The sequence below is a fragment of the Dasypus novemcinctus genome, unplaced genomic scaffold, assembly GCF_030445035.2.
Source record: "Dasypus novemcinctus isolate mDasNov1 unplaced genomic scaffold, mDasNov1.1.hap2 H_5, whole genome shotgun sequence".
Taxonomy (NCBI): Eukaryota; Metazoa; Chordata; class Mammalia; order Cingulata; family Dasypodidae; genus Dasypus; species Dasypus novemcinctus.
The window spans coordinates 302670-325426 of NW_026688142.1; positions in this window are offsets into that span (position 1 = coordinate 302670).

Sequence of the window (22757 nt, forward strand, 5' to 3'; positions counted from 1 at the left end):
AAGGAGGTAAGTTTTCTATATTTCACTGGAACTGGTAAAATGACAACACCGGTAGATGGTGATAAGAGATATAGTGTAATACCACTAAACCACTAAAATGGCTATAAAAATAGATATAGTCAAACACACTATAGATAAATGAAAATGGAATTCTAAAAAATGTTCAAGTATCTCACAAGAAAGCAGAAAAAAAAGAAAATAGAGAAATGAAAATCAGAGAGTACAAACAAAATTTTTTAAAATGGCAGAGTAATCCCTAACATATCTGTAATTACATTAAATGTAAAGGGTCTAAACACACCAATTAAAGACAGAAATTGTCAGAGTGGATTTAAAAACATGACCAAACTATATATGATCTACAAGAAGTTTCAAATATAATGATATATAGGCAGGTTGAAAGTGGAAGGATAGAAAAAACATATGTCATGCAAGCATTAATCAAAGGAAATCAGGAGCAATTATATTAATATCAGGTAAAGTAGACTTCAGGGCAAAAAAATTTCTAGAGATAGTGTGGCAGTTTGAAATTATTTCATGAAACTCAAAAAGAGAAATATTATGTTTTTTAACTAATCTATTCTTCTGGGAGTTACCAGTTGAAGGGCCTTTAATTACTTGATAAAATCACTTTAAGGCTTTTGATTGGACTACATCAGTGAGGTGTGACTCAGGTTGTCTCCACACCCTTGCTGGGTCTGATATAAATGGACACACAGACAGACAGATGCAGGAAAAGAAAGCCAGCATAGTTGATTATGCAATGTGAGAAAGAGAGAGGACTGCAGGAAAACAGAAGACCCCCAAAAGGCTCAAAGAACTAAGGCCCAGAAAGATACAAGCCCTATGCCTGGTTGCTCACAGCTGAGCTCCTAGAAATGGTAGATTCTGGAGGGGAAGGCAGAGAGCTCTGCAGAGATCAGCAGCCATCTTGCTTCACCATGTGGCAACAACACCAGAATCAACAGTAGCTGACTTCAGTGAGAAAGTATCTCTGCTGATGCCTCAATTTGGATATTGCATGGCCTTGGGACTGTAAGCTTTTACCTCAAATAAATCCCCATTATAAAAGCCAACAGATTTCTGGTACTTTGCACTGGCAACCCTTTGGTAAACTAAAACAGACAAAAAGGGATATTTATAAAGATGAAAGTGTTGATCCACCAAGAAACATAGCAATCCTATGTGTGTATGTACAAAACAACAGAGCTGCAAAATTTGTGAAGTAAAACTAATAGAACTACAAGGAGGGAAACAGATGTGGCTCAAGTAATTGGCCTCTTGTCTACCATATAGGAGGTCCAGGGTTCAATACCCAGGGCCTCTTGGTGAAGGCAAGCTGGCCCACGTGAAGTGCTGCCCCACACAGGAGTGCTGACCCACATGGAGAGCTGATGCAGCGAGATGATGCAACAAAAAGAGACACAGAGGAAAGACAATAAGAGACACAGCAGACCGGGGAGCTGAGGTGGTGCAAGAGAATGATTGCCTCTCTCCCACTCCAGAAAGTCCCAGGATTGGTTCCCAGAGCAGCCTAATGAGAATACAAGCAGACACAGAAGAACACACAGCAAATGGACACAGAGAGCAGACAATGGAAGGAGGGGGGAGAAATAAGTAAATACATCTTTAAAAAAAAAACTACAAGGAGAAATATACAATCCACACTTCAATCACACAATTACAATTCAATCACAATTGAAGATGTCAACACTTCTCTCTCAACAATTGTTAGAACAACTAGACAGAAAATTGCAAGAATGTAGCAGAACTCAACAACACCATCAACCTACAAGATCTAATCAACATTTATTGAACACTTCATTCAACATCAGAAGAGACATTCATTTTAAGTACCCAGGGAATATAAACCAACATAGAGCATATCCTGAGCCAAAAAACCCCACAAACAAACTTCAACAAATGTTAAAGGATTGAAATCACACAAAGTGTGTTCTCTGACTACAAAAGAACCAACTAGGAACCAGTAATAGAAAATCTCTAAACAGTTGGAAATTAAAAAAAAAAAAAAAAAGGTGAAGACACATATTACCAATATCACTACAGATACTGAAGACATCAAAGAATAATAGAGGAATACTGTTCTGTGAAAGAGCCAATTAAGAGGATGAAAAGACAAGATCTGGTTTTATTTCTACACAGAAAATATTTGCAAACTATATATCCAGCAAAGGATTAGTATCTAGAATGCATAAAGCAAACAATCCAATTAGAAGATGGGCAAAAGACATGAAGAAACACTTCACTGAATAAGACATACAGATGGCAAAAAAAAACCACATCAGAAGATGGTTGACATCATTACCACTAGAGAAATGAAAATGAAAATCTAATGGGATACTCTTATAACCACTAAATACCTATTAGAATAACTAAAACAAAAAAAGGGTGACAACACCAAATGCTGGTGAGGCTGTGGAGAAATTGGATCTCTCATGCTTTGCTGGTGGGAATGTAAAAGGATACAGCTATCCTGGAAAATTGTTGGCAATTTCTTAAAAAAAAAAAACTAAACATTCATCTACCACATGACCAACTGCATTCTTGGACATTTATCTCAAAAAACACAAAGATTTATATTCACACGAAAACCTGTACATGAATATTAATCTCGCCTTTATTTGTAATAGCCCCAAACTAGAAAAAAAAACAAGATGTTCTTCAATAGGTGAATAGAAAGGTTAAACAAACTGTAGTACTTATGTACCATGAAATACTGAGCAATAAAAAGGAACAAATTATCAGCACACACAATAACCCCTAGATGACTCTCCAGAGAATTATATGAGTGAATTAAGCCAGCCCCAGAAGGCTATATATTACATGATTTTATTTATATAACTTTCTTAAAATGATAAAATTATAGAAATGGGTGATAAAATTATAGAAATGCCAGGGTTTAAGGAGGGACTGGGAGTAGAGGAAAGTGGGTAAGGTTATTAAAGGGCAACGAGGAGAATCTTTGTGCTGATGGAAATATTTTATACAGTGACTGTTATTATCAACCTCAATATCCTTGAGGTAGGTTGAATTAAAAACCACAGAAAAAAGTATGTTCTTATCTTAATCCATTCCTATGGATGTGAACCCATTATAAATAGGACCTTTTGAAGATGTTACTTTTAGTTAAGGTGTGGCCCCACTAATGAGGTTGGGGCCTTATTCCTATAACAAGAGGCTTTATGAAGGAAAAAAATACCTGGAGAAATAGAAGCTGGAAGTCAACAGAACCTGGAAGACAAAGGGGAAGACATCACCATGTGACAGGAAAGCCAAGGAACCAAGTAATACCAGCCATCCAGAATGCTACTGACCTGGGAGGAAGCAAGCCTTCTAGCCTCTGAAACCGTGAACCAATAAATTCCTGTTGTCAAGCCAGCACTTTGTGTGGTACTTGTCACAACAGCCAGGAAACTAAGACAGTCCTCGCTGTGATATTATACTATAGTTTCATAAGAAGTTGCCATTGGAGGAAATTGGGTAAAGGATATACATGGGATTTTTCTGCATTATTTCTTACAACTGTGTTTGAACCTACAATTATCTCAAATTAAAAGTTTTAATTAAAAAAAAAAAAGGCAGAGCCTCCGGTGAGATGTGAATTGTATAAGGATGGGGAGTCTTTCATGTGGACAATTACACGAAGGAAAAGAAGAGTCACAAAACCTTTCTTCGGCTTGGGGAAAGATATGACAAACGTCCTAACAAAGAGCTTTGCCCCTGCTCCAAGTTTGCCTCATCACAGCAACCAGAGTGGCTACTCAACTGCTTATTTTTAGTGGTTCTTTGTCACCACTACCAACAGCATCCCATTTTACGCTCGCCACAACCCTATGAAGAATCATTATTCTCAGTTCTTGGGTGAGGAAGCAGAGGGCCAGTGAGGTCCAGTGAATTGCCCAAGGCAAGGCAGGTGCAAAGCCTGGATATTAACTTAACTTTAAAAACCGGGCTCTAAAACACCCTCAAGATGCGGAAGATCTCACTTTAAAGTGAGGAAAGGGGAGGAGACAGAAAGAAACACCCCAGGCATTCTGGGGACTCAGTTCAAGTAGGAGCAAGCCCAATTATGGGTTTATACACATTCCACCCTGCTTTGAAGTTGCTGCTCAAAGGCCACTCCCTCCAGAAGGCCTTTCCCAAATTCGCAGCCCAGGGACCTAGTGCCCTCCTCTGAGCCGCCAGAGCTCTCGGTTCAATGCACTCCAGCGCTGCTGTCAGGCAACCTCGAGGAGATGTAGCTATTGAAGCAACAAATACGGATACAGGGAAAACATTCATCCCGTGTGGCAATGCTGGAGCACTCAGGAGCCCAGAGGAGGGACACCCCACCCAACCTGCCAGCCCAAGGAACAGGGCCAAGGTCAAAACTGGGTGCCCCCAGAACTACAGTTTGACATCGTTAAGGCACAGAGCACAAGGATGGAGAGTGGGAGCTGAGAAAGGAGAGGTTAGCAGCGGTTGAGTTGCACACTGGATTCATGTGGATGGATTTAAAAATACCACCACTGGAGCATCACCCCAGAGATCCGGGTGTTTTGCAGGAATCCCCAGGCAGTTCCACTCTGCCGGATGGAGAGGCTGGTACAAGGCTCTGTCTGCATCTCTCTTACGGCTCTGACATCCAGCCTGCTGTGAAATGACATTGTGGCAATGCTAAAAATAACAAAAAAGTCTCATCTCTTAGGGATACGTGTAGAAGTATTTAGAGGTGATCTATGTTACCTGAGATCTGTCCCAATAACATAATTTATGTAAAAAAGAAAGTGTATTCTGTTGTCATATCTCTTTAGTTCTTTTAATTTTGAATGTCTCCAGCAAAGGTCTGAAGTGCTTGTGCTTCCAAGGGGGACTGTTAATATGACAACTGTTGAAATGTTTCCCCAGTGCTTTCTTTGTCTTTCATGAACTTGACGTTTTTGAAGAGTCTGGTCAGATATTTTGCAGAGTGCCCCTTCATTTCGGTTAGTCTGATGTTTCCTCCTGATTAGATTCATTTTTGATAGGAATAGTCCAGAAATGATGCTGTCTCCCTCTCAGTGCATCATAGCAGATGATGTTGCTAGGTCCCATTAATTGTGCTAATAATTTGTATCACTTGGTTAAGGTGGTGCCTGCCAAGTATCTTCTTCATTGGGAAGCTATTATTTTTCCCTTGTCAATTTATAAGTTCATTAGAGTTATTTTTTCCCTTGATAATTTATAAATTCATTACCTCCTTCATGGAGAGATATTTTGAGACAATTGCAAATATCCTGTTAGTCCTCAAATCTTTACCCTCTCAGTTTTAGTAAACATTGATTATTCTTGCTTGAATCAATTATTACTATGATGGTTGCCTACTTGGTGATTTTCTACTTGGATCGATCATCTATATTTATCAGTTGGCTTTTTTCTGTAAGGCAGAGCTTTCCCTTCGCTCCCATTTATTTATGCATATAAATATATATATATTGTATTTTTAATGTATTCAATGAATCCCTTGACTTTTAATCTTTCTGCATCATGTTTTAGGTGTTTCTCTTATAAACAGCATATAGCTAGATCCCCCCACCAGGCCTTTAAATAGTGAGTTTTATTCATTTATATGTATTGCAAAATTAATATATATGCATTATTTATATATAAAAAGGAGAGAATGAAGTATATCTATATGTAATAATACAGAAAAATGTCTAAGATGTAGTCTTTTTTTTTTTAAGATTTATATTCCCCTCCCCCATTGTGTGCTCTCTGTGTCCCTTTGCTTGTGTGTTCTTCTGTGCCTGCTTGTTTTCTCTTTAGGCGGCACCAGGAACTGATCCTGGGACCTTCTGGAGTGAGAGAGAGGTGCTCAATCTCTTATGCCACCTCAGCTCCCTGCTCTGCTGTGTCTTTTATTGTCTCTCCTCCGTGTCTCTTTTTGTTGCATCATCTTGCTGCACCAGCTCTCTGCTTGGGCCAGCTTGCTGTTTGGGCCAGCACTCCATGTGGGTCAGCTTGCCTACACCAGGAGGCAATCGAACCCTGGACCTCCCATATGGTAGATGGGAGCCCAATCACTTGAGCCACATCTACTTCTCTAAGATGTAGTCTTAAGGGAAAAAAGCCAAATTTGCAGCATAGTGTGCATAATATGAGCCCATCTTGGAGGAAAATGCTATGTGTATATATGTATATTTTTTTCCATAGTGACAGAAAAAATTCTGGAAGGTTATGTAAGAAGTGGGTTAACATGGGTTGCTTTTAAGGAGTTGTATGAGAGATGGGGGTCTACTTACAGCTTTGTATATTACTTGAATGCGGTCACCCCTCGGGCTGAAGTGTGGTTTGCTGGCCTGGCGGGGGGGCAGCCACGGTAGGCCTAATTCCGCTGCCCCCATAATAGGGTGGTTGGTCGGGCCCACCGCCACCCCTGAAGGAAGCTCGGCATGGGCGCAGAGTGCCCTCGGGTCTCCCCTTCTCGGCAGCCATGCTTCCGCGGCCGCCCCTCCTCCTGGATGGCACCACGCGATGCCTTGTGGGGCAGCACCCTTCTTCTTCTTTCTCCCTGTGCAGGCGCAGGGCGGAAGATTCCAGTCCGCCTTTTCCCCTCCCCCCCGACAGCAGCAACAGCCAGGTGTGGGCGGGAAACTCAAGTCTGCCCTCTACCCCAGCAACAGCAGCCACCAATCCCTAAACCCTGCCACTTCCCCCAGCAACAGCGACAGCCAATCCCTAATCACCACCCCTCCCACTGACCTTTCTCCGGCAACCAATCAGAGCAGGGCGTGGCTTCGACCAATCAGCCTTCCCCAGCCCCTATAAAACTGTTGCCTCTCCCTCAATAAAGTTGGACTTGTGCGTTTACCTTGTCTCCGCGGTAGTTCTTCTGCCATGCGCCCTCCAGTCCTGAGAGCCCCCGACAAGGGCCTGGCCTCCCTTGTCCCCAGTTCATCGCCGGCTTCACCGGGCGACCCCGTCAGCCGAACCGCGCAACCCCTGTGAGACCGACCCCTCGTCTGCTGCCTGACCGACCCCTCGTCCCAAGTGGGACCGACCCCTCGTCCGCAGCCAGACCCCACCTCTACTGACTGAGCAAGCCGCCGCACTTGAATTTTAACATCTTTGAACAGGTATTAATTTTGTAATTAAAAGGTCCAACATCGGCCTGCCAGAAGTTCATAACCTAGGACAGAGACAGGTGAGTGCTCGCCTGTCACATTAAACCTGCGTCGTTAGAGGAAAGCCTAGGTAGGGTGCTATGGGAGGAGCAAGATAAGGGGTAAGGGGAGGCCCCCAGAGAAGATAACTTCTGAGTAGAGTTGTGCAGTGAGGCTTCTTAGCTTTGTAGTAAGAATGCAAGTGCTGGAGGCAAGCATCCAGGGTGTGGGACTCTGTTTAACTACATACCAGCTGTGTGACCTTGGGCCGATTCATCAGCTTCTAGAAATCCCAAGCAGTTCTTGGGAGGATTAGAAATTATCTTATATGTGCAGAGCACCAAAACAGTCCCTGTGTAAACATTCAATATGTTTTTGAAGACTGAGTAGGTATTAAGCCAGGGAAGAAGGGTGGTGGAGAGCGGAGGGCCCATCATTCAGGAGAAGCAGCATGCGGTTTGCTGGGCCTGGGTTTGGATACTGGCCAAGAGATGGAGTGGTGGGAGAAGTGGAGAGAGACATGGGGACAACCTAAGAAGAACATTAAATTCCATAGTAAAGAGTTTAGTTTGTAATTTGAAGGCAATGGGCATCTATTGAAGGATTTTAAGTAGAAGTGGTTACGAGGTCCAATTTGTAATTTTGAAAGGCAATTGTGCAGCAGATTGGGAAGGGGAGAAGGGGAAGGTCATTAAAAGTGGAATTAAGAAGGCCAATTAGATGATTGTTGCAGTAATCTAGAAGGAAGATGAAGAAGACCTGGACTAAAGCAGTTCATTATGAAGGATGTAAAATCATTAAGACATTAGCACCTATGGGATGTGAGTCAAAAAGAAGGAAAAAACCCGAAGATCATTGTCTGAAGTGACTGTGTGTGTATGGTGGTGGGTTCAGAGAGACAGGCAGAGGAATAGATTTCAAGATCTGTTTTGAGAGAAGAGTCCAGCTTTAGGAATGTTCAGTTTAAGGTGTCCTTGGGACACGTAAGTGATGCAGTTCAGTAAGCAACTGGATGGGTGAGGAGCTCGAAAATCTGTTCTGGAATTAAACCCTACTTTGTTAGAGCAAGAAAAGACGGATGGCCAGAAAGGCAATGATTATTTTGGGTAATGATCAATGACAACAGTACAAGGTGTGGTGGATTTATTTTCTAACCTTTTGTTTTATCAAACAAAATTTTGCATGAGGACCAGTATAGAAGATGGATTAAAAAAATAAAGAGCAGCTTTGTTATGTACTGAGGTGGGGAAGCCTGAAAGCCTGGGCCCCACTCTCCAGGCCATGCCATGGATCCTGAGGTACCCTCAGGGTTCTGTGGGACGCCAGGTTCGAAAACCAGGGCTTTGGGGTGGAGATCAAGAAGACAACTCCATGAGAGCCCCCACAGATGAGCGGCATCCCCAAGGCACCAAGGAGCACAAGGTAACTGCATTTCCAACCCAGTGACTGACCTAGAAGACTGTCCTGATGGGCCAGCTCTTGAGGAGGGAAAGGAAGGGCACTCTGGTTCTTCTGATTAGTTCAGTTGTAGAATATAATATTAATGGAACTGAAGTTGCAGGTCCAATGTCTTCAGTTTGATCAAATCTATTTCATACCTACAAAGTACTTACCAGTTTCCAGCTATGCATTTCTTCAATGTTCGCTATTTGTAAGGGATTTAGGGGAGGAGAGTTTGTATGGCTGCATGCAAATCCCTCTGTAATGGTGAGAAAACCATTTCAACTGCATAACTGTGTGCACATTTTGTCAGCTATGAGAAGAATAACCTTTCACATATGTGCATCTTCAGATGGCTACTAGATATTTAAGAAATGATTATGAAATAATGTCAAGTAAAGTTGTTAGTCCTTGTTCCATCTTAATCCTTTATTGACTATCCATAATGAGGGCATAGGTATGCTTAGGCTTCACACTATATCATCTGCAGGTTTGAAGTTTTAAAAGTAGTTGTAGTTGCCTCTATCAAGGGTGCAAGGGCCAGTACTTTCATGGCCCCATAAAGCCATATTGTCCAGCCCCTACCTATCCTGGTTCTTGGAGAAACCAGATCACCTGTTTTGCTACTAACAGCCAGAATCTTTTGGGTAACCTAGATATTTCTATTGCCCTGGGTACACAGCGTGTAGGCCTAGTTTCTGCTCTTCCCCATCCAGTTTTTGGATGGATCCTTTTGAATAGATTGGCCAAGACTGATTCTCCAACCACCTGGGCTCAACTCTTTTGAAGCTGCCCTCACCAAATGCCTCTCTCCCCAGTAAGAGCGCCACTCTCTCCTCTACTCAGGGATTTTATCACCTGCCTGGACTTGGATTAGATTTGCCCCCACCTAGTTCTCTGCCACTTCCCCTCACCCCTCACAGCTTCCTCCCTACCACCTGGCTGCTGTCTTTACTCCCTCATTGGAGCATCAACTGTGGAAATAGCCACTTGGAAAGGCCAAGTCTTTATTCCAGTGATGATGCCCTTGCACAGTGATCTGTTTGTTACCCTTCTCTTGGAGCCTGCATCAAGTTTATTTTGAATATCTTCAGTGATTATATTTCAGAAAGAGACTTTTTTTTTTTGATGGCCAGTATCATGTCCAGTGATGAAGGCAGCATTCAATCTGGACACCACCATTTGTGTCTTTAGAGTCATAACATTGATTTTCTTTTGTAATTTATTAACTGGGCTCCAAAAGAACTTTCACTCAACTGTAAGCATGTGGGCAAGAGCTATATTTGTTCTGCTCATCACTTTATTCTCAGCACCTAAAAGAGTACTTGGAAAACTGTGGATGTTGATAAATGTTTGTTGAGTGAATGAGTAGGAGGACTTCCAAGAATGCCTGGAGCAGAAGCAGCATCGTTAGAATAAGCAGGTGACCTTTCAAGGTGGCAACTATTAGAGGACCACACTGGCCTAGCACAGCAATCCCGATACAATTGAACCTCTCACTTCATTGCTTTATGCACATGTGGACACATACTGCATATCTCTGCAAGCCCAGAGAGCTAGTAATAATTAAATCCGGAATGCAGACCTCAGGATCCTCTACATGTTGAAGCCATGTGTGCAGATGTCATTCCCGAGGGAAACACTGCAGAGCCGATGGTCAGTGTCACGTGCCCATGTCTTTCCACTATAAATCATTATTACCCAAAAATGTAAAAAAAAAAATGTTTTCAAGTACAGCTCAGTGCTTTAGATGATTTGTTTTTCTATTCTTGTGGTAGAATCACATCTGGACCTTAGTTAGATATAGTTAGCTATATTTCATCTAAAAATAGCTTTTATCCAAATTTCTGTCACTTGAGGAGAGAAGCTTTTTGTTTAGGCAGACTCTACTTTCCAAGGCTTTATTGTCTTTCAAGGCTTACTGCCTTTTAATGTAAAAAAATAATAAAGGTATCAAGTTGTGTGCGAGGGAATGTGGGTATTGAAGTACAACAAATCGTTGTTTTTGCAGACCGAAAATAATTATGACAACTGCTGCATCATTCCTCTTTCTTCATTTGTTCTTTCAAGGAGCTGTCCTTCTTCCTGGTTATGTTGCTAAGCCCCAAGCCCAGCTTCAAACGCCTTCAGACGCTCCTTAGCAGTTGCTTCATGGCCACAGTAAATGAATTTGAGATTTTTGTCTGCTTTCCCTCCGACTGGGGGACTCTTTACTATCATTGATTGAGTCCCCTCATCTAGTTACCTTTAGGGGTTTACAAAGAAAGGAGGGGAGAAACAAAAAAGGAGTCAAGAATAAGAGTTGAAGGAAAGAAGGATAGAAGGTTCAAGTACCGGGTGTATGGAATGCTTTGGAGCAGTTTACACACATTTAGAGGCAGAAATTGTAATTAAGTCTGACTAAAGAAAACTAAGCATGCCACTTCTCCCACCTAAGGCACTGACATTAATTTAAGTAAATCAGAGTTGACTCTGGAAGGGCCTGACAGCAAGGAAGGAAGCATTTAATAGTCAATCGCAATCTCGCATCTGTCACGGTCCTCAGTAGTTTGGGAAATGGTTACCTGTGGGGACAGGACCCTGACCTTTCTTGTCTTGTGACATTAGACCTGTTTCTTCTCTTTTGAGTTGTGGCTTTTGCCCCCTTTTTCTGAAGGGACCTGGAGAGGGTCTCCGCTACTCACAACAGGATCATTATTGTCATCCATGTGATGAGGATGATTTTTGTTTTCCTTTTCAGAGCACCTTCCAGGGAGAGTTATGGATCTGACCTGACATTACTACAATGCACTTTCCCTTGCAAGTCCAAATGGCTTTCCTGACCTTCCGTTAGAAGTCCCTGTGCTTGGAGTTCCTTTCCCTGCTGTAGGGAAGTGTTTGCTTGACTCTCTCCACATCCTCTACTCTTCTCATTTGTGACTTCCCATACAAGTGTGTAAAATGGCAGCCAGGGGCTACAGCCTGAGCTGTGGAGTTGAGCAGCACTGAGCTGGACGGTGATTAAACCCAGGACTCTGGCATCGCCAGGGCCAGGCATTAAACAAATGAGCTCATCGGAATGAGCTCAAACACATCTCCAATCCATTATCACGAAGTCCTTCCAGGTCCTCAGCATATCCAGCTTATAAAAACCTTTGCAGCATCAGCCCTGAGGTTGGACCTGTTGAACTCATTTCTATTTTGCAAAGTATTTTTGTAGACTTTTCTTCTGATACGTTCTGGCATAAATGAAACAACAGCCTGAATGTTTTAAGATGAAACTCTCATTTGACTTCAGTTATTTGCAACCTTTATTTCTCAACTCTAAAAATCTAACAGATATGTGAGTATCATGGGTGGAATGAAATTAATTTTTACCACCCACAATAGTTCATTAGTGAAATAAGAAAGTATTTAATGGATTTGTGCTTGGCATGCCTAAAATTATTTCACCGTTACAAAAGGTCTTGAAAGACTAAGAAAAAGTATGATGACAATTAAATTGCCTATGTGAACAGGCTCACTGTATAGAAGGAAAACAGACACTTAAAATAGCTTGTTGTAGAGCTGAAAAAGGGATGGCGAGATCCATAAAGGAAGCACAAAGGTGTTGCAAATGGAAGGAAAATCTTTTTAAAACTACCCGCACAGTACTTGTCCTTTGCTTGTACAGTTCCAGATTTTTAGGACGTTTTATGCTTCCATTTCATTTTCATGGGGTGCGACTTGCTTCAGTTGGAATACTAAGCAAGACCTCTTTCTTGGCTTTAAAAGGTAAACCTTTGTTCTCCTCAAATAGACAGGAAAGCTTCACATTCTCCAGTTTTTGAAACCCACTAATTAAGAATTTGACACCTTCCATGGAAAAAAAAAAGGCCCCCAGGGCTGAAAGGCGACTGGAGGGGACCTTTAAGGCTCTGCGCCCAGCCCTGTGCCGCCCCCTCCTAGCTCACATCAGAGGTAGAAGAAAGGGGCGTGTTTATCTAGGTCAACACCCTGCCTTACAGATGAAGAAAATGAGGCATCCAGGGCAAGTGACTTGTTCAAGGGCACACAGTCAGTTAGTGGCCCAACAAGAAGAGACTCCAGTTCAGTGCCTTCCCCCATTACAGAACCTTAACACCAATTATTGCTTATTTATTTGATGAAGGCTTGGCAGGGCTTCCACACGAAGCTATTTTTATAGTGATTAGTCTTTATTACTTCATCTATTCGAAAGCAGTGACATTCCTTTCAAATGTCTGCTATTGCAGACTTTTCACCCACAAAGTTTGAATCCTAATTCCTTGGCCTCCCACCCATAGCCCGCAGGGGTGGGGTTTGATGTTCTCCCACAGACTCGCAGCCAGGTAGTGGGTAGCCAGCCCCCTTCGGCTTGGCAAGTCAAAGAATGGGGTGAGGCCAGCTGGTGACCTTCCTCAGGAAGAGGAGCCGCTGCCCCCTGGGTCCCCAAGAGGCTTGTTTGTCTGAGTCTGAACCTCTCCCTGCTCCACTTGACGCTGAGAAGAAGAAGCAAGGAACGAGATGCAAATTTCTTTTTCATTATCCAGTAACACTGTGCCAAAACAACTGCTCTACTTTTTGCGTTTTTATTGTCTGTTAAAAAAAGAAAAAAAAAGGTTTTAAAATGATAAATAGTGTCTTCTGGAAAGTCAAGGGAAGGGTGAATGTGAAATCTTGAATTCAGTGTTATATTTTCATTATAACAATTCAGTCCTTAACTCTGTTTAATGCTGTGCTGGGCACTTGGGGTGAGAGTGGGGTGTGGGTGCGGCATTAAAAAGCAGACACGAGGGTTCCCACACTCAAAGAGTTTTTAGTTTGGGGGAAACAAGACTAACACCTCAAACAAGGCTAGATAGCATAGCTGGGTTACTAATAACAAAATAACTGTTTTGGTTGGTTCTAGGTAATTTTGTGAAGCCCTTAGTATCTTCTTTCTGCCTGTCCGTGGCACTCCCTTCTTCCCTCCTCAGGCAACTCACCTAGACAGAGAGAAGGCTTAGGGGGCTGGGACTAGGGTGAGGCAGGCGAGTGGAGCCTCAGGTCCAAAATTTAAGGGAGTGCGAAAAAACTTAGAAATCAAGATTAATATTTTAATGCAATATTTTAAAAAATCAAAACTACTGCAAAAAATCTACGATGAACAAAATTTTGAATAGAGAAGCAGTATTGCTCGTTTTTCTTTTTGCCTCAGGCTTCAATAGGGCTCAGCCTGGCACTAAGAAATAAAGCAGAATAGGGGTGTGTGTGTGTATGTGCGGGTGTACGTGTGTGTGTGCGTGTGAGAGAGAGAGAATTAGTGCAATTTTATAGGTGAGGAAACTGAGAAATTGTTCTGCCTCCAGTCAGTCACAGAGATCCTTAAGAACTGAAGTGCAAATCTCTTGACACCAGCTCTGGGGACACTTAAACAGTTCTGGTTTCCAAGGCAGGGGAAGCTCATAGCTCTCTCCAAAAGGAGGCTGGTCAAAATCAGGACATTTTATTGGGCCACGCTACACAGAGATAGAGGTTTTAAAATAGCTAAGAGTCCTAGAGCACATGCATTAAAGTATACTTCAATGATTCCAGAAAAATAAAGCACGGCCTGGAGATCGAGCCACTGCCTCTTTTTGGATCACACTGCTTCCAGGAGGCTTTGGGCTGGGGAGGGCTCTCTACCACTAGGGCCCTGGCTGGGACACCAGGCTGCCTTTGGACTTTGGGCCAAGGCTTCTCTTGGTCCTGTCTGTTGTCCTTCTTTGGCTCTGCTCGCCGATGACTCTCCTTAGTTTGGCTTTTCTTCACATTGGAGTGGTTTGATCTAAGGTTTGGGTTTGGGCTTTGGTTCTGGTCCAGAACCTAAGTGACACCAGCCAGTTAACTGGGGTTTGACAATGGAGTTTGGGGCCCAAGCACCAGTTAGAATGAGTGTCCATTTGCCTCACTTTGTCCTCAGTGCATACAGCCGCCCCAGGGACTTTGCAGGGTGGAGAAGACGGTGGCAGGAAGGGTCGTGGTCCAATTCTGTACCAGTTATATACTTCTCAATTTAAACATATGTAGCAGCATCCCGATTTGACAAGACTTAGACAAGACTCATTTCTTCCTGCCGCGATCTAAGGGAACAATGGCTATCCTACCCTATGTACACACTGGGGTTCTGAACCCAGCAAGAGTTCTGCATAAGGCAAAGGCAGCCACAGCCTGCAGTTGTTCCAGAACCAGCTCTTTCTTTGCACCTCTTTTTTTTCCCCAAAGATTTATTTTCTTTATTTCTCCTCCCTATTCCCCCTGCTGTTTGCTCTCTGTGTCCATTCGCTGTGTGTTCTTCTGTGTCTGCTTGTATTCTCATTAGGCAGCTCCAGGAACCAATCCTGGGACCTTCCAGAGTGGGAGAGAGGCAAATACCTCAGTTCCCTGTTCTGCTACGTCTTCTTATTTCCTCTCCTCTGCTTCTCTTGTTGCGTCATCTTGCTGTGCATGCTCTCCGTGGAGGCAGGGTGGTATTCCCACGCAGGGCCTCATTCCCATGTGGACTGGCACTCTGCATGGGCCGGCTCACCATGTGGGCCAGCTTGCATTCACCAGGAGGCCCTGGGTAGTGAACCTTGGACCTCCTATATGGTAGACAGGAGCCCAAGTGTTTGAGCCACATCCATTTCCCTTTGCACGCTTATGTACTTTTGCTCAGTTGTAGGTCCCGTGGATGCCAAGTAGCTGTTCTAAAAGGTCAGGGATCAGTTCTAGTTAGGGTGACCCACTCATCCCGATTTGCTTGGGTCTTCTCTGGTTTTAACACTGTAAGTCCCAAGTCCCAGGAAGTACCTTAGTCTCAGGTAAAACTGGACAGTTGGTCACCCTATCTGAGGTGGCAGTAGTGCTAAGGCCATTTTGTGCTCTCTAGAGACATTATGGAGGTGCAGTGCTTGACCTTTTCTCAAGAATAGCATGAAACCCCGGTGTGAGGAGTCAACAGTAAAGTCGCTTTTCAAGTTTGGGGATAGGAACTCCGGTAAAACCTGCCCTTCTGGCTCTGATAAGAATCAGATGCTTTGAGTCTGGGCCACAGTGCAGTTCCGCTAGGTAAAGAGCTTATTACTCCCCCATGGCACTTGTTCTGCAGGGCAGAGGTGTCAGGTGCCAACACTTAAGCAACAACCAAGCACTAATGCTGGCAAAAACCCTGGGCATCTAATCCCTGCCACCCCTGAATCAGGTGGAGGGGATGGGAGCAGGAATTACTATACCCAAGCCGCTAGGGACAGAGTTCCTAAGATCATGCTTCTCCAAGGACAGGTCTGATGGAGAAAGTTCTGGAGATGCATGAACCTGTCAATGCCTGAGTGGTGTGTAGCAGTCTCCCACCTGATTCTGAGAGGCAGCTGAGGATAGGAAGGCGATAGAAGGAATGAGGACTGGCCAGCCCCTTGGAGCTCTCTTTCCCCTCTGGTCCACACACATTCCAGCCTGATCAAAGCACGGAGAACTGTGGGAGGAATCAGAAATGTGAAGTCCTGAAGCCAGCGACAGAGCAGAGAGCACAGCGTCTGAGCAGGCAAAGGAGTTCAGGTGCCCAGGAGCTCAGGCAAACGTGTCTTTGAGCGGTTCCCTAGGTCGGCTCACTCGGGGGCTCTTAAAGGCACCACATAGCCTCCAGTAAGAACTGCCATCCTACTGGGCTAGGCAAAGGTTGGAGAGATTCCAATGAAATCTCAAGCAAGGGAAAGATCTGATGAAACTAGATGGATATGGAAGTTGCAAGGATGGGTAGGAATTGGATTAAAAGATATTGGGGGGAGGTTTAAGAGGAGAGGAGCCGTCAAAGCCCCCACTCTAAGAGCAGCCTGTATGGACACAGGCAACTATCTCTCTGGTCTGATGTATGCATCTAATTGCATGTCCTTCCCCTTCCACCCACCTCCACTTTCAAATTATAAACTCCATAAAGTCAGGGCTATGTCTTATTCAACTCGATATCTATAGGAGTACTTAGCACAGTACCTTTGACATCATAGAGAGTCAGAAAACATCTCTGATAAAAATTGAAGTGGAATTTAAGAGCTGGAGAGGAAGAGTGCCACCATATGTGTGACGATAAACTAAACTGAAGGCTACATCATCAGTAGCAAGAAACATCAAACTGCCTAAAAATCCATTACAGACTATTTCTATTATCCATGTAAGTCAAGTTATTGAACTTTTAAAACCTTAATATAGGGAAGCAGTTGTGGCTCAACTGATAGTGTCCGCCTACCATATGGAGGGTCCAGGGTTCGATACCCAGGGCCTCCTGGCCTGCATGGTGAGCTGGCCCATGTGCAGTGCTGCTGCATGAAAGGAGTGCTGTGCCACATGGGTGTCCCCTGAGTAGGGGTGCCCCAAGAGCAAGGAGGGTACCTCGCAAGGAGAGCCACCCCATGCAAAATAAAGTGCAGCCTGCCTAGGAGTGGCACTGCACACATGGAGAGCTGATGCAGCAAGATGATGTAACAAAAAAAGTGACACAGTTTCCCAGTGCCAAATGACAAGAATGCAAGTGGATGCAGAAGAACACACAGCAAATGGACACAGAAAGCAGATAATAGAGGGGAAGAGGGGAGGGAGAAATAAAACAAATCTTTTTTTTTTATGTTGATGTAAGTTTTTATTTTTTATTTTTAAACAAATCAATATTACTATATATATTAATAAAGTAAAACAAATCTTTAAAAATATAAATAAATAAATAAATAAAAATAAAACCTAAGCATAAATAGTACATGGACTCTATCAGGTTCATGTACATCTTTTCACTTAATCTCTTTAAAAATAGTCCATAACAACATGTAAATCAGAATGACCAATTCGGTTTTATTAGAAGCATTCTGTGTTTGCAATCTCTCCATATTATGGAGACTGATTCTACATCAGGGATAGTTGGTGATTGCTGGCTGAAGCATTTGTTGATATTTCAGCACTCTATACATATCTTTCTTTTCTCCTTTGTTCCTATCAGTTTACTTCTTTTCCTGCCCTCTGTTCCTCTTCTCTACTTCCCTTTTGGTCTTCCTATGTCAAAGACATTAATCACTACCCACATACCCACTCCCTTCTAGGTATACCTCTCCCACATGGCCCTCTGCAGCTCCTGCTACTGGTTCCCACTCTTCCTGGAGCCTTTCTTTGGAGTCCATGAATTCTTACTACGACCCCCCCTCTTCCTGAAGCTTGTCTAAGTCAATTTCTGTTCTTGCATCCAAAGGTTTCCCAAGACCTCTCCTCCTTGCCTCTGCTGTAGGCAGGCCTGTGAAGGCACCCGAAGGAATTGCTCATCCTCAAAGGCCTGCATGCCACGAAGCACCAGAATTTTTGGAAATGGGTAGATGATGGGTTGACTTTCCTACATTTTTATCAGAATATTTCAGCATCTTGTGGACAAATCTCTTGAGCAATATTTAGCACCTTGTTGAGACTATTAAATAAATTTTGTTGAGCAAAACAAGGAGGATTAGCCCTGATATTGCCACTAAGCCTGCCTGTTGGCTAGGCTTAGCTGGATACAAGTGGTCACGTTTTTGTTTTTTTTTTAAGAATGACAAACAAATAAAACTGGGAAATAAAGTGGACTTTATCTCCTTAAAAGGAATGACTGTAGGACAGAAAAAAACTAACAAAATAACTTTTTCTATCTCCAAAAGGGAATTATGGCAAGAGAACAGGAGCTTTATGGGGAATTACTGGTGCTATCAAAGGCTTTTCAAAATAGACTTGAAATGAATAGTTGTGCGCTGGTTTTATTACTGCTTTGCAAGTTTACATTTTGTTTTGTATGGTATTTTTTCTCCCCCTCTATGAGATGGTTGCTAGGGCATGCGAGCAAATAACCTTTATTGTGTTGAATTTGGGACTGAACGTAATTATTTTATACTTTGGGTTTACAGTGCCATTTTAGACAGTTATATTATGAGCTTTTTGAGGAAAATTGAGCCCACATGCTGTAAGCTGCTTCCTCTTTAGTTATCTTTCATGTTAGGCTTATTTTGCTCCCCTCCCTCCATTTGTCTGCACTGGGGCAGCCTCAGGACCAGATGCTGCTGGAGGCAAATGAGACAATCCAGGCCCGAGCACCACTAAGCTACAGCCTTGTGGCTTCTGAAAAGTTCCTTGTCCCCCGTCAGCATGATTTTCCAGGATGACTACATGGAAATGAGTCTCAAGGGATGCTGCATATTTGTTATCATTCCGGGTGTGGTGCATTTCCCATAATAGAGGAAAGCCATGGGTAAATAGAAGTTTTGTAAATGGAGTCAATGCTCCTATTAACCTCTCTGCCCGTTTCAGAGATGCTTTATCTTCATTTCTGATTGGTCTTTGTTTGGCAGCACTTCTTAGTCTATCCCACAGCATTTCTGTAAAGGAAGGTAATGACCTGTAAATAAATTCTTAAATGCACCATGGGAGCACACTGCTTACAGAAACCCTTCTTTTAAACAACAATCATTTTTCTCTGTTCCTTCCCATGTTGGTTTGGGTTCCCCTAGAGACAAAGATGCTGTACAGGTGGTTTACTGGGGAGGTGACGTTGCTGGGAGCGGAGTGGGGAAGTGACACAGGGAAGGGAAAGAAGTCAGTAAATGGTGTGCCACTGAGCAGGTTACAGTGGTGGCAAGTGGGGCTCAGTCTTGCTTGGGCTCTCTGGGAGACAGTGTAGAAGATGTGTCGCAGAGTTAGCCCACATGAGGGGTAAAGGCTACTTCCAAGGTGGGGGTGGGGTGGGCATTCATTTCCCAGTATGTATACCCTCTACCTGGGCAGAAGTAGAAGTCCAAGAGCCTCAGGCAAAGAGATATGGTATTAGCACTGTGTGCTGAAATGTGAAGACCAAGAGGCCATGGGCAGGATGCCAGCAACCCTTAACTCCTTGGAACACGTGTGAGAAAGTAGACTCTCCACTGCTCCTGAGGGGCACTAAAACTCCTTATTAGTGTATGTATACTCTGTATGATTTTCTGCAAACCAAAAAAGTTTTCTTAAGGCTTATTATGATAGTGAAGTCTTTTCCCTCCAAATAGTTTCTTTATGCAGAAATACTAGGTAATAGAATCAGTGGCCGCAACAAATAGATGGATATCCAGCCTTCTCAAAATGCTCCCATCCATCATTTTCAGTAGATGGAAAGTATAGAAGCAAATGTATGCAAGCTTTGTTCTCAAGGTGTTCTTAATCCACCAGCAATGGATTTCTATATTTAGCATATGCTTGCCGGCAGATGCTTTTGAAAAGTGACTCTAAATCCTTGGATACCTCAAGGACCTTGGTGTGGTAAGCAGATCATCTGTAACTTTCTGAATGGGCAGGGGCCAACCAAAGGTATGAGACACTGTCTTTTATTCCTGGTTTCCAGCTCCACTGACAATTGAAAAGTGTGATTAAACCCAGGCATCCTTATTCCCATGACAGCTCCTGGAGTCTCTGGGGCCTCTTGTCCTCAGTGACTCCTGCTGTTCTCTTTATCCCTCATGGCACCCAGGCAGCTGAACCAATCACTCCCAGTAAGTTTCCGATTGTCCTCGGAGCTGGTAAGCCCCTCTGAGTTCTTAACATAGTATCAGAGGAGAATCTTGTTGATGAGGTGAATTCAGCTCATGGAGTCTGAATTGCGCACATTTGCCACATTCTTGGGGGGGAAAGTTGAGGCAAGAGTTTAGCTGAACTTCACTAGACAGCATACTGATAGATTGGCATCTTGGCGAATAGAATTCAGAACGGATCTATGTCAGGTATGCTTAAGTAGCAAGTCTATATCTGTATTGGTCTCACTGAGAGATCACCTAGTACAAACTGTTTATTTTGCTGATAAGGACACTGCATCCCAATGTGGTTAAGTAATTTGTTCAGAGTCAAGTAACTAATGAAGAGCTGGCCTGGAAGAAAGAGTGCCTGTCTTTCCCCACTTGACCACTATGCCTTCTTCCAGCTTCCCCACCTCTTGCCACCTCAGGCTAGGTAGAATCTGCCCACCCCTGCACTCTCCTGCCCTCAAGGAAGGGCTCGCTGTGAAGCTAGTAAGTTAAGGCAGCAAAATTTCTCATTGGATTTGGTAGAACTAAGTGTTTGTTTCCACAAAGTTTTTGAATACTCACTCTGGAAACTGTGAGGGTTCTGAAGGAGATACAGCACCCTCACAGGGGCCATGCAGTAGTGGAGACAGATGTAGAGAAATAACCACATAGTGACAGCATGGGAATTTTATTTTAATATGTGGGTCCATATGATAAATCAAGGCACCCTGGACCTTACATTCTGATGAGTCTATTGCTATTCCAAGGAATTCAGCCTTCTAAATCTGTGTTGGAACTTGGAGTGCCAGGGGCAGTGGTAGAGATAGGAGCCAACATTCATGTACAATTAGAATAAGTAAGTAGACTTTCCACTGCTCAGCTCCTTCTGCCTTGGCCAAGATGACTGTGAGGGTTGGGGCTGGTTGCCCAGCAAGAAGATGCTCTGCTCGCCTCCCCACACACCTGCAGCCACTTTCTGGCTATATTGCCTTAGGCTAGTTACTTAATCTTTCTAAGATTCCATTTCTTCACCCCTGAAATGCTGTAAACAAGAGTATCTACAATGTTGGCTAGTGGTGAAGACTAAATGATGCAAGACATATAAAATTCTTAGTATTCATAAATCCTTATTGTTATTGTTATTTTCCCATTGCTACCTTCTGCTCCAGTTCCATGATACACCCCCCTTTCTCCATCTCTTCTGTAGAATTCTCCCATCATCACTTCCCCTCTCCAATGCCCCTCTCACTACAATTTTCTTTCTCTCTTCTCTCACACTGTCTGCTTAAGCTCTAGTCCCATGCTCCCCAGTTCTCTTCTCTCTCTATTTCTACTCCCCCTATTTCCACTCCCTTCTGCCTGGTCTTAATTCTTCTTATATTCCCATTCCATTTCCCATCCCCCATCCCATGTTCTCTGTCTAGTTTCTTTCTTTTTTCTTATTTCTTATTTTTTTATTTTTATCTTTCCAACTCCCTAATGCCCACCTACCCCCAATTTCCCTGTTCCCACTCTACCAGGTTTTCATTCCCCATTATGCTACTATTTTTCTCCTCCTCACATTATCTTTCCTCTCCTCTTCTCCCTTCAGCTTCCCCTAGTTGCCCCTTCCTCAGCCCTCTACTCTCCCCTCTCCCATCTTCCACATGCAATTAGCAGCTCAATCCCATCCCCAGTCTCTCCTGCTCATAGGTCCCATCCTAGGAGCTTTCTTGGTTATTGTGGTTGGCAGCATCTGAGATGGCCCCCAGTGATCCCCAGCTCCTGGGATCATGTCCTTGTGGAATCCTGGGCAGAACCTAGTGACTCATTTATAACGAAGTATCTATGGCAAAAATGATGGGATATCACTTCTGAGATTAGGTTTTTTAAAAAGTCTGTGGCTTCTCGAATGCTCTCTCTTGTTCTTTCACTCTGAGGAAAGTCATCTGCCCGGTCATGAGCTGTCCTATCGAGAGGCCCGGGAGGTGAAGGTCTGAAATCTCCAGCCAGTAGGTACCCGAGACTCACCAACAGCCACCCCGGTGGGCTTGGAAGTGCACCGTCCCCCAGTGGAGCCCTGAGATGGCGCAGCCCTGCCTGCATCATGCAGCTTGGGAGACACCTCAAGTCAGGGGCACCTAGAGGCACCCAGGTAAGGCGGTCCCGACTCCTGACCACAGACACTGTAAGACAATAAATGTTTGTTGTTTGAAGCTGCTCAATTTTGGGGGTAATTCATTACACAGCAATATTAAAAATGTAGAGTTTTCCTTTACTGTTCAGAAATGCTTGTCTTCTATGACCTTGAGTCCTCTCATTTGTGGTTTCTGGGGGTTAGAGTCTAGTGTCCCCAAGGTTCCTGTCCATGAGGATCTTACAGTCTATGCTGCTACAACAAGGCACATCTGTTTCAGTGTCGCCACAGCGATGTCCAGTTAAACCTGCACATCTTTGTGTTTTATGCTCTGCATCATTGTGTTTGCCTCACATTTTTCACTCTTATTATGTGAAGTCTGTTTCTAATTTCTGACTGAATTGCAGTGGCCTATTGTGGGCCTTGCTCTGCATGATGTGCCAATTTCATTTTGGAGGCACAACTATTGTCTTTTTCTCTGCTAATCTCTCTTGTTTTGCAAAAATTCCAATAGAACTTGTGAACATAGAGAGCTGCCCTTGTGCCTGATCTGGG